The sequence below is a fragment of the Choloepus didactylus genome, chromosome 1, assembly GCF_015220235.1.
Source record: "Choloepus didactylus isolate mChoDid1 chromosome 1, mChoDid1.pri, whole genome shotgun sequence".
Lineage (NCBI taxonomy): Eukaryota > Metazoa > Chordata > Mammalia > Pilosa > Megalonychidae > Choloepus > Choloepus didactylus.
In genome coordinates this window covers 127,611,190-127,624,972 of record NC_051307.1, presented here as the reverse complement: position 1 = coordinate 127,624,972, position 13,783 = coordinate 127,611,190, and positions in this window count along the sequence as shown.

Below are 13,783 nucleotides of genomic sequence, written 5' to 3'. Positions count from 1 at the left end.
ACAATCCAGAGGAAGGAAGGGCCATCCTTGCTGGGAACCAGAAGGGAGAGCAAAAGCTGCAACCATAGATAAACTGAGAGCAGACATCAGAAAATCTGGGAGCAGTCAGCCCAGAGGAGAGGAGATAGGGTTAGCAAAACAACAAGAACAAAATAGAAAATAAAATAAAAACAGACTTTTTGGAGTCAGGTGAACATAATACAGGGAAGGGCTGGGCTCAAACAGAATCAGACACATATGCAAATCCACAGAAGGAGAGCCTTTGTTTGAAAAGCCAGCTTCTCTGCTTTCTTGATTGCTCCTTAATTGCCCTCAACTCCAGTCTTTCAGCATTTTAATAGCCCATTAGCTCTGCAAAGACTGTAAATAGTCCATACTGGGCTCTTCATTTTTTTTTTCTCTCTTTTTCTAGAACAATTACTCTAAGAAGCCCACAACAGAAAGCCTCAAAGAATTGCAATTTGGGCCCAGGAAAGAGCAGAGACAAGGTAGCTCTCAGAGACAAAGCAATAAGTATAGTGGCAGAGAAAATTTGCTAAATACTATAACTTCCCAGCCCTTTTGGGAGCTCAGATCCCAGGGGTTGGGATTCATTAAGTAGCTTCAACCACATCCCCGACAGGTTCAGGGTCACCTGGAAAACTAAAGGCTCCCCACTTCCTTACACTGGTTGGGGAACTGCAGGCTGGCAAGCCCCAACTGCTGGACAGCATATGAGAAGCATAGAGTCTAAAGGCCTCACAGAAGGGTCTCATTTTCATGGAAACTCCATACCCTCTTCCTGAGACCTGGGCCTCTCTGAACTAGGAAAACCTGACTGGTGCTGACAATATCTGAAGAGATCACCACACACAAAGGATACATAGAGGCAGGGCAAGAAACAGGAAAAACAAGAGGTGAAAAACTCTGATCAACTAAACAGAATCTAAGTTAAAGTCCTAGAATAAGCTGAACTGAACACCAAAGGTTAGAGAACAAAGCCAACAAACAAGAAAATCCTAGGTAAAAGAGTGAAAACAAGCTCCAGAATAAACTAATCAAGAAAGTCAGATGCCTAGACAGCTTAAGACAATGAACCATACTAGGAAACACAAAAATATGGATCAGCTAAAGGAACAAACCAATAGTTCAACTGAGATACAGGAGTTGAAGCAATTATTGCTAAATCAATTCGATGAGCTGAAAGAAGAACTAATTGGAGATGTTCAAACAAATCTAAATCAATTCAAAATTCAAGTCAATGAACTGAGGAAAGACATAGCCAAAGAGATGAAGGACTTAAGAAGGGCACTGGATGACCATAAGGAAGAATTCATAAACTTTAAAAAGCAAATAACAGAACTTACGGGAATGAAGGGCATAATGGAGGAGATACAAAAGACAATGGAGGGATACAACAGTAGATTCGAACAGGCAGAAGAAAGGATCAGTGAATTGGAAGACTAGACATCTGAATTACACACATGAAAGAACTGATGGTGAAAAGAATGGAAAAATATGAGCAGGGTCTTAGGGAGCTGAGTGACAACACAAAACACACAAACATAAGTGTATGGGTGTCCCAGAGGGAGAAGAGAGGGGGAAAGGGGTAGAAAGAATAATAGAAGAAATAATCACTGAAAATTTCCCAACTCTTATGAAAGACAGAAAATTAGAGATTCAAGAAGTACTGCACACCCCAAACAGAATAGACCCCAATAGACCTACTCCAAGACAATTACTGATCAGATTGCCCAATGTCAAAGACAAAGAGAGAATTCTGAAAGCAGCAAGAGGAAAGAAACTCATCACATACAAGGGAAGCTTGATAAGACTATGCACAGATTTCTCTGCAGAAACCATGGAGGCAAGAAGACAGTGGTATGATATATTTAAGATACTGAAAGAGAACAGCCAACCAATAATTCCATATCCAGCAAAACTGTCCTTCAAAAATGAGGGAGTGATTAAAATATTTTCAAACAAACATACACTGAGAGAGTTCATGAAAACAAGACCAGCACTATAGGAAATACTAAAGGGAGTGCTACAGAGTGATAGGAAAAGATAATAAGAAAGAGGTTTGGAGAAGAGTATAGACATAAAGATTATCAAGAAGGGTAAAAAGAAAGAGAGGAAAAAATAAGACATGACATATAAAATCCAAAAGACAAAATGATAGAAGAAAGTACTGCCCTTACAGTATTAACACTAAATATTAATGGATTAAACTGCCCAATAAAAATGGCAGAATGGATTAAAAAACAGGACCCATCTATATGCTGTCTACAAGAAACTCACTTTAGACATGAGGACAAAAATAGGCTGAAAGTGAAAGATTGGGAAAAGATATTTCATGCAAACAGCAACCAGAAAAAAGCAGGAGTAGCTATATTAATATCAGACAAAGTAGATTTCAAAGTAAAAGAATTAAAAGAGAGAAATAAGGACACTATATATTAATAAAAGGGTCAATTCATCAAAAAAATAACAATCATAAACATTTATGCAACAAGCCAGAGTGCCCCAAAATTCATGAGGAGACACTGATAACACTGAAAGTAGAAGTAGATAATTCCACAATAATAGTTGGGGACTTCAATACACCACTCTCATCAATGACAGAACATCTAGACAGAGGATCAACAAGGAAATGGAGATGTTGAGTTGTATGATAAATGAAGTAGGCCTTACAGACATTAATAGAACACTACACCCCACAAGAACAGGATACACATTCTTCTTGAGTGTTCATGGAGCATTTTCCAGAATAGACCACATGCTGGGTCACAAAGCAAGCCTCAACAAGTTTAAAAATATTGAGATTATAAAAAAAATCTATCTCAGATCATAAGGGAATGAAGTTGGAAATAAATAAGAGGCAGAAGATTGAAAAAATCACAAATATATGGAGACTAAACAACACACTCTTAGAAAACTAGTGGGTAAAGGAAGAGATATTAGTAAATACCTCAAGATAAATGACAATGGAAACAAAACATATCATAACTTATGGGATGCAGCAAAGGTGGTACTGAGCAGGAAATTTATTGCCTTAAATGCATATATTAAAAGAGAAGAGAGAGCAAAAATTGAGTAATTAACTGTCCACCTGGAAGAACTAGAGAAAGAACAGCAAATAAACCCCAAAGCAAAGAGAAGGAAAGAAATAACAAAGATCAGAGCAGAAATAAATGAAACTGAGAACAGGAAAACAATAGAGACAATCAACAAAACCAGAAGATGGTTCTTTGAGAAAATCAACAAAATTGATGGACCCCTAGTTAGGCTAACCAAAAAAAAAAAAAAAAAAAAAAAAAAAAAGAGAGAGAGAAAGAGCAGATGCAAATAAATGCAATCAGAAATGGGAAAGGAAACATAGCTACTGATCCTGCAGAAATAAAGGAGGTAATGAGAAGATATTATGAGCAACTAAACTGGACAACTTACCCAAAATGGACAATTTCCTAGAGAAGCAGAAACAACTAACATTGACCTGAGAAGAAACAGAGGGCCTAACAAACCAATCACAAGCAGAGATTGAGTCAGTCATCAAAATCTCCCTAAAAGAAAAGCCAATGACCAGATGGTTTCACCTGTGAATTATGCCAAGCATTCGAGAAAGAATTAATACCAATCCTGCTAAAACTCTTCAAAAAAATCGAAAACTACAAAACTCATGCTATGAAGCCAACATACCCTGACACCAAAATCAGACAAAGATACTACAAAAAAAGAAAATTATAGACCAATCTCTCTAATGAATATAGATGTGAAAATCCTCAACAAAATACTCGCAAATCAAATCCAGCAGCACATTTAAAGAATTATACATCATGAACAAGTGGGGTTTATTCCAGGTATGAAAGGCTGGTTCAACATAAGAAAATCAATTAATGTAATACACCACATCAATACATCAAAGCAAAAGAACCACATGATCATCTCAATTGATGCAGAAAAGGCATTTGACAAAATTCAACATCCTTTCTTGATGAAAACACTTCAAAGGACAAGAATAGAAGAGAATTTTCTCAATATGATAAAGACAATATATGAAAAACCCACAGCTAACATTGTATTCAATGGGGAGAGACTGAAACCTTTCCCTCTAAGATCTGGAACAAGACAGGGATGCCCACTGACACCATTGTTATTCAACATAGTGCTGGAAGTTCTAGTGAGAGCAATCAGGCAAGAAAAAGAAATAAAAGGCATCCACATTGGAGAGGAATAAGTAAAACTTTCACTCTTTGCAGATGACATGATTCTGTATGTAGAAAATCCAGAAAAATCTACAGCAAAGTTATTCGAGCTAATCAATGAATACAGCAAAGTGGAAGGCTACAAGATCAACATGCAAAGATCTGCAGTGTTCTTATACACAAATGTACAACAAGAGGAAATAATTTTTAAAATATCCATTTACAATAGCAACCAAAAGAATCAAATATTTAGGAATACACTTAACAAAGGCAACAAAAGACCTATACAAACAAAATTGCAAGAAACTATTGAAAGAAATCAAACAGGACTGTTCTAGTTTGCTAATCCTACACTGGAGGATGGCCAATGGTGTCTGGAAATTTTCTATTAGCTGGGAAGTCATGTCTAAGTGTCTGCTCCAAGTTCTGGTTTCAAAATGGCTTTCTCCCAGGATGATCATCTCTTGGCTGCAGCTCCTCTTCAAAATGTCACTCTCAGTTGCTTTTGGGGCATTTGTCCTCTCTTAGCTTCTCCAGAGGAAGAGTCTGCTTTCAACAGCCATCTTCAAACTGTCTTTCATCTGCAGCTACTTTCTCAGCTACTGAGTATTCTTCAAAGTGTCCCTCTTGGCTGTAGCAAGTTTGCTTCTTCTGTCTGAGCTTGTATAGTGCTCCAATAAACTCATTAAGGCCCATTCTGAATGAGTGGGGTCACACCTCCACAGGAACTATCCAATCAGAGTTATCACCCACAGTTGGGTGGGATGCATCTCCATGGAAACACTCAAAGAATTATAATCTAATCAACACTGATACATCTGCCACACAAGATTACATCAAAGATAATGGCATTTTGGGGGACATAATATATTCAAACCAGCACAAGGACCTAAAAAAGTGGAAGAACATACCATGCTCATGGATTGGAAGACTAAATATAATTAAGATGTCAACTCTACCTAAACTGATTTATAGATTCAATGCAATACCAATTAAAATCCCAACAACTTACTTTTCAGAAATAGAAAAATCAATAACCAAATTTATTTGGAAGGGCAGGGTAACCTGAATAGCCAAAAATATCTTGAGAAAGAGAAACAAGGTGGGAGGTTTCACACTACTTGACTTTAAAGCATATTACAAAGCTACAGTGCACAAAACAGCATGGTACTGGCATAAGGACAGAAATATCGACCAGTGGAATCGAACTGAGTGTTCAGAAATAGACTCTCACATCTATGGACAATTGATCTTTGATAAGGCAATCAAGCCAAATCAACTGGGACAGAGCAGCCTCTTCAATAAATGGTGTTTGGAGAACTGGATATCCATTTCCAAAAGAATGAAAGAGGACTCCTACCCCACACCTTATAAAAAATTAACTCTAATTGGATCAAAGACTTAAACATAAGTGCTAAGACCATAATACCCTTAGAAGAAAATTTATGGCACTATCAAAGATCTTGTGATAGGAGGTGGTTTCCTGGGCCTTACATCCAAAACATGAGCAACCAAAGAACAAAGAGACAAATGGGGTCTCCTCAAAATAAAACACTTTTGTACATCAAAGGACTTTGTTAGAAAAGCAAAATGGCAGCCACACAAAGGGAGACAATATTTGGAAACTGCATATCAGATAAGGGTTTAATATCCTGACTATATAAAGCAATCCTAGAATTCAACAACAGAAAGACAAATAACCCAATTGAAAAATGGGCAAAAGACATGGACAGACACTTTTCCAAAGAGGAAATACAAATGGCTCAAAAACATATGAAAAATGCTCAACTTCCCTGGCTATTAGGGAAATGCAAATCAAAACCACAATGGGATACCATCTCAACCTACCAGAATAGCCATTAGCCAAAAAACAGAAAATGACAAGTGCTGGAGAGGATGTGGAGAAAGAGGCACACTTATTCATTGCTTGTGGGAATGTAGAATGGTGCAACCACTCTGGAAGATAGTGTGGAGGCTCCTCAGGAAGCTAAGTATAGATTTTCCATATGACCCACCTGTTCCATTGCTAGATATATACTAAAAGGAACTGAAAGCTAAGACACAAATGGACATTTGTAAACTGATTTTTATTGCAGCATTATTCATGAATGCCAAGAGATGGAAGCAGCCGAAACGTCCATCAATGGATGAGTGGATAAACAAACTGTGGTATATACACATGATGGAATATTATGCTGCTGTAAGACAAAACAAAGACATGGAACATATAACATGGATGAACCTTGAGGACATTATGTTGAGTGAAGTTAGCCAGAAACAAAAGGACAAATAATGTATGGTCTCATTAATATGAAATAACACTAATGAGTAAATTTTGAGAGTTAAAAGCTGATAATATAGGCTAACAGGGGATAGAAAGAGGGTAGAGATCAGGCATTTGATGCTGAAGGACTACAGAAATGTTCAGCAGGATTGATTGCAGAGATATAGAAATAGGTAGCATAATACTGTGTAATGGTAGAACAATATTGTAAGTACATGGAACAAAGATGTCTGTGAGTAAAACTGAAAGAGGTGGGATAGGGGAACGTATTACACCAGAGTTAAAGATAGATGATGAAGACTGGTACTGTATAATTTGGCAAAAACTGGAGTGGCCAATGACAGTTGCTAAATGTATAAATATTAAAATATTCTCACATCTGGGAGAACAAATGAATGTCAGTCATGCAGAGTGTTGAAAAAGGGATGGTATTTGGGAAAAAACATAATCAAAGCAAGCTGTAGTCTATGGTCAACAGTAACATTCCAATATGATTCCATTAAATGTAACAAAGGCAATATACCAAAGTTAAATGTGTATGAGAGGGGAATATAAGGGAGGCATATGGGATTCTTGTTAATGGTATTGTTTTTTTGTCCTTACTATTATATTGTATTATATGACATTTTTCTTTTTCTTTTTATTACCTTTTTTATTATTCACCAAAAAAAACAAAAACACATTTTCATAATAATCAATATGTTAAATTGCTGACTGTGGTGATAAATGTACAACTATGTGATGATGCCACGAACAACTGATTGTACACTGTGGATGGTTGTATGTTATATGAATATATCTCTATAAGATTGTAAGAAAAAATGTAAATAGAGGTAAAAGTGCAGGAGAAAACATGGAGAGAGGGATGTACCTATTTACTGTTGATGAGGAGGCAGAATGGTGTAGCCTTTCTGGAGGTCACTGTGGTGGCTCCACAAGAAGCTAAGTATGTGGGGTCATAAGGTCCTACAACCTCATTATGGGGTATATATTTGGAAAATCTGAGAGCAGAGACATGAATGGACATTTGCAAACTGTTGTTTATGGAGGCAGTATTCATGATTTTCAATGGGTGGAGGTAGCCTAAGGATACACTGACTGAGGAACAGAATAGTGAACTGTGGTGCATGCATACAATGGAATATTGAGCAACTGTGAGGAGTGAAGCTGTGAGACACACAACAAGGTGCCTGGATCCTGTAGACAGCACGTTGAGTGAAGTACACTAGAAACCAAGGCAAACACTATAATGCCTCACCAATATGGATCTATATTTTCTAAACAATATAACTTCTACAGTCAGTTTGCTCAAACATTAAAATTACATGGAATTTTGAATAGGAAGTGATCTATGGTAGGTCTGTACAGATCAGAATGAAATAGCAATGCATCCTAAAATAATTTGAGTAGAGAATAAAAGTATATATTCCAGGCCCTCCTGAAGATCTGGGGGAGAATGCAGACGCATTGGACTTCCCCACCTGGATTGTTGCTGATGTTCTCACAAACACTGGGGACTGATGGCTTGATATGCTGAGTCCTCTGTCTGGGAGCTGGCCCCTGTGAAGCTTGTTGCTGCAAGGAGAGGCTAAACCTGCTTATAATTGTGCCTAAGAGTCTCCCCCTGAGTGCCTATTTGTTGCTCAGATGTGGCCCTCTCTCTCTAACTAAGCCACCTTGGCGGATGATCTTGCTGCCTTCCCTCCTACGTGGGACCTGACTCCCAGGGGTGTAAATCTCCCTGGCAACATAGGATGTGACTCCTGGGGATGAATCTAGACCCAGCATCGTGGGATTGAGAACATCTTCTTGACCAAAAAGGGGATGCAAAATGAAACGGAATAAAGCTTCAGTGACTGCGAGATTTCAAAAGGAGCCGATTGGTCACTCTGGTGGACATTCTTATGCACTATATAGATAACACTTTTTAGGTTTTAATATATTGGAATAGCTAGAAGTAAATACCTGAAACTACCAAACTCCAACCCAGTAGCCTTGACTCTTGAAGACTATTGTATAACAATGTAGCTTACAAGGGGTGACAGCATGATGGTAAAAACCCTGTGGATCACACTCCCTTTATCCATTGTATGGATCGATGAGTAGAAAAATGGGGACAAAATCTAAATGAAAAATATGGTGGGATGGGGAGTGATTTGGGTGTTCTTTTTTCTTTTGATTTTTTATTCTGATTCTGATTCTTTTTGGTGTAAGGAAAACGTTCAAAAATAGTTCAGGGTGATGAGTGCACAACTATAAGATGGTACTGTAAACAGTTGATTGTACACCATGGATGATTGTATAGTATGTGAATATATCTCAATAAAACTGAATTTAAAAATAAAATAAAATAAATAAAATAAAATAAAATAAAATAAAATAAAATAAAATGAGTCAAACAGCCTGTTCAAGACAGGAAGAGTAAATTACTATTCCCATTTCAATTGTAAATTTCACTGGCAGTCATAAAGCTCACTAAAAGTGATTACAGCAACCAGAATGTAAAAATAAATTAACATGTTATTGAAAGATAATCCTATCATAGTTGATTATTCTAGGGAAGAGATGAGAAGTAGATCTGGTCAGTCACATTTGAGAGCTTAAACTGGTTGGCACATAGTAGGTGCTCATTATATAAATGAACCATTCATTATCTCAACAAATATTTACTATTTAATGTATGCTAGTTGATTTGTTAATCCCTAGAAGCATATTAGTTAATTAGATAATTTAAGTCATGTCCTTATTGAGTCTACTGAGGCTGCTTGTTTCCTCAGTGTTGTTGTTTGTGAAGTGTTATACTGCTGGCTCTACTGTAAAGCTGAGGATTCCTGTGAAGTAAAGTTTTTGTTTATCACAGTTTTTCAAATGTTGCCTTATTTATACAATGATATGGCTATAATAGAATGGTTCACAGCAGGAAAATACGTACACAAACACATGCACGTCCACTTTTCTCTAAATCTTTATTTGGCAGACTGTCAAAGAAAATCCTGAACTTCTATGTGTACAGTAATATTAGAGAGCTATAATTTGTTTCATTTAAAGTTATTGTTTGTGGATGCAGCCCAGACATGTAAGGAGTTGGAAAAATGTCACTACCACCATTACAAAATAAAAAAGCTGGAAGAACTGCAAATAAATGACTATTACTTAACCCATCAGAACCAAGAATTTATGTCTAGTAACTAACCCAAATACCTGGGGAGAGGAGGTGCCTGCAGAAAGAAACATGACATGAGCATTTGCTTACCTGGGAGCAGAGACTGCAAGTTGTCACTCAAGCCAGTGAGAAGAGTCAGCTAATTTTTTTAACAAAGCTCTAGAGAAGGTGCATGAGCTAGTGGTAGCTGGGGGTAATAACACATAGACCTTCAGATTTCTTGAAGGCTTTTCCTCTAGGACCATAGGGAGCACTTACAAAATAAGGAAAATCCTGAGAAAACTCCCCTTGTGGTGCAGGTAGAGGAAGAGAATATCAGCCACTGCAGAAACTCTGCCCTGAGTCATCTCCTTAATCTCACATTTTTCATAATTTGTTGATGGGAGAACAAAAATCACTGTCAATTTTGAGCACTGGTGGAAACTCATTTCAGTGGCAGAAGAGAAAAGGAATAACAAAAAAAGGTGATACCCATGAGGGGATTAAAAAAAAAAAAAAACATGCTAGGCTCATACTACAGGTAAGTGAGGGGCAAAAGCACAATTAAATACACACTGCTGTGACTCAGGGACATAATGCCTGTCTCAAATATTAGAGAATGTCCCCACTTCTCTACTCCCTCCCTACCTGCTAACAAAAGTTGAATCAAAATAATAGTAGAAAATTGCTTGACAAATTACTAGAGAGACAAGATCTCTTGAAAAAGTGCAAACGGAAGAGACTAAGTCAATAGCGAAGCAAGCATTGGGAAAGTAACCTTTGTCAAATCAGCACATTGATTGATCACAAAGTATCTAGAGAAATTTAAGACCTGTGCTGCACTGACACTAAACATAACAACACAACTCTCAAACCCAGACCAACCCGTGACAGGATTAATGCAAATCCTCACACTAAAGACACATCAGAAACAAAAAAAAAGTCATGCTCATCTAAAAGCACAAGAAATATATACTCAGTATCTACTATCCTTCCTGAGATGTCCAGCTTTCAACAAAATACTGTGAGACACTTGAAAAGGCAAGGCACAAGCTGGCCAATGGAACCCTAGCCTCAGACATGACACAGACAGCAAATTTAAAATAAGTATGATTAATATGTTTAGGTGCTAATAGAATCATGCAAAATAAGATAGACAACTATAAGAAAAAATTCAAGGAACGTGCAAAAAATTAAAAAAAAAACAAAAAGTAGTTGGTTTTGATGGGTTCATGAGTAAAATCAAAATGCCAAAAGAATCAATGAATTTGAAGATGTCGATAGCAAATACCCAAGCTGAAACATATGAGAAAAAATACAGCAGATAGACAATATAAAATGTTCTTATGTGTGTGTAATTTGAATTCTCAATAAAAAATAGTGAAAAAAATCAGGTAGAAAACAATATTTGAAGAAGTAATGGCTGTAAATTTTCTGAAAAAAGTGACAAATAGCAAACCACAGATCCATAAATTTCAGAGAGCATCAAGTAAGATTAATACAAAATAAAACAAAACAAAAACTACCTAGGCTTATCATATTCAAACTGTGACAATAAAAGTCAGAGAAAATATTAAAAGTTATCCAGAAAAAGTCACCTTACCTACAGAGAATAAAGAACAATAATTACAACAGGCAGTCTGTCAGAAACTACACAAGTAAGAAGACAGAGTGACATTTTTTTAAATGCTGAAGACAAAAAAAATCAACCTACTTTTTTTGTACCCAGCAAAATTAAAATGAAGTTATAAATAATTTTCCAGAGTAACAAATACTCAGATATGTAGTTTCTGGCATATTTACTCTGCAAGAAAAATTTAAGGAATTTTTCATGCAGAAAAATTCTGATATCAGTCAGAAACTTGGATCCATACAATGAAAAAAAGAGTTGGAAAAGGAGTGAATTAAGATAAAATAAAATTCATTTTGGTTCTTATTTTTAATTTCTCTTTATGATAACTGGCTGTATAAAGCAAAAATATTAATAATGACTTATATGTTACGATATATATAGAAGTATATATGACATGCATAGAAAAATTATGGAAATTAATAATTTAGAATATTATGCTACATGTAACATATATGAAGCAATGTAACATTATTTGAAGTTAATTTTAGTAATAATTTAAAAAGCATCATGAAAAAGCTGTCAGTAAACAAGTTTTAAATGTATGTAATAATAATAAAGGAGATGAGATGGAATAATTAAAAATGCTCAAATAACCCCAGAGAAGACAGGAAAAAGAGAAAAAAAGACACATAATAAGGAAACAAATTTAAAATAGGGATCAAGTTAGTAGAATTCAACCCAACTGTGTCAATGATCACTTTAAATGTGAATGATCTGTGATAGAATACTATGCAGCAGTGAGAAGGAACGAGGTCATGAAGCAAATGACAACATGGATGAACCTTGAGGACATAATGTTGAGTGATATAAGTCAGGTACAAAAGGAGAGATATTGTACATTACTACTAATGTGAACTCTTACGGTAGAATATAGGGGACCTAGAGATAGACAGCAGTTAGTGAAGGGGGAATGATAATCTAATCAAAACAGATAAGACATTGAAGGTAATCTTAATGATATGGGAATGCTCAGGAATGACTATGCTTTTTTAATTTTCTTGTGGTATGGTAGGAGCATATTGGAAGCAATGAAGTTATTTCAGGATATCTATTTTTCCTAATCCTTCATTTTATTTAGTCTGGAATTTTTTATATTTTTATTTTTTGATAAATAAAGTTAGTTAAAAATGTGAATGATCTAAACACACCTGTTATAAAATAAAAATGGTGACACTCAATTTTAAAAAGTAAGAAATAATAACTTTCTACAGGTCATCCACATTAAATATAAAGATATAAGTAGATTAGAAGTATAAGCAAGAAGATAAAAATATGTCATGTAAACATTAACCAACAGAACATAGGAGAAGCTATATTAATTTCAGAAAAAAATGTAGATTTCAGAAAAAGAAATATTATCAAGGATAAAAAGAAACATTACATAATGTTAATTTTCCAAGAATACTAGATGTGTTTGCACACAAAAGCATAGCTTCAAAGTAAATATAGCAATTACTGATAAACATGAGGGAAATATAGACTAATCAACAATTATTTTTGCATAGTTGATCACTTTTCTTTCATCAACTGAAAGAATGAATAGAATAATAAGGATATTGATGACCTAAACAGCACTATAAATCATCCTGACCTAATTGAAATTTATACACGATTTCACCAAACAACAACAGGATATACTTTATTCTCAGGTGTCCATGGACCACTGACCAAGATACAGTATATTCTGAGTCATAAAATGAAGCCTGACAATTTAAAAGTGTAGAAATAATAAAATGTATATTCTCAGACTATGATGGACTTAAACTGCAAGTCAGAAACAGAAAAAAAAAAAAAAATTTGGAAATTCACCAACTATTTGAAAACTAAAAATACACATATAAATAACATAGGGATCAAAGAGTGTTAAGGAAAAAAATAAAAATATATTTAAAACTTAAGGAAACATAAAGGCATTATATCAATTTTTAAGAGATGTAGCTAAAGTAGTTCTTAGAGGAAAATTTATATCTTTAAATGTCTATAAGAAAACACGAAAGGTCTCAAATCATATTAGTAAGTTTCCACCTAATGGAACTAACTAATGGAAAGTAAAATAATTCCTACCCCCCTGAGTGTGGGCTGGATTCAGTGACTTGCTTCTAACATAGAATATTAAAAGGAAGAAATAGTAAATGTGCAATAGAAGAAACCACCCTAACCAAATGATCCAGGTTAAAATTAACAGCAATAAGTTGTGTTGACATACTATATCCCCTGATACAATGTATTCAGAAGGGTATGTATCTTTTATGATATTATTGACAAATCCCCTTTATCCCTGTTTCATGAAGAACATTGAACAGACTCAATTTAAGGGATGTTCTCCAAAACATGTGGCAAGTACTCTTCAAAATCATCAAAGCCTTGAAAATTTTGAAGTTTTGCCACAGATTAGAGGATACTAAGTATATATGAAAACTAAAGGTAAAGTGTAACCCTAGACTGGATCCTGGGACAGAAATAGTATGTTAGCAGACAAACTGATGAAATCTGAATAAAGTTTGTAGTTTAGGTAATGGTACTGTACCAATGTTAGTATA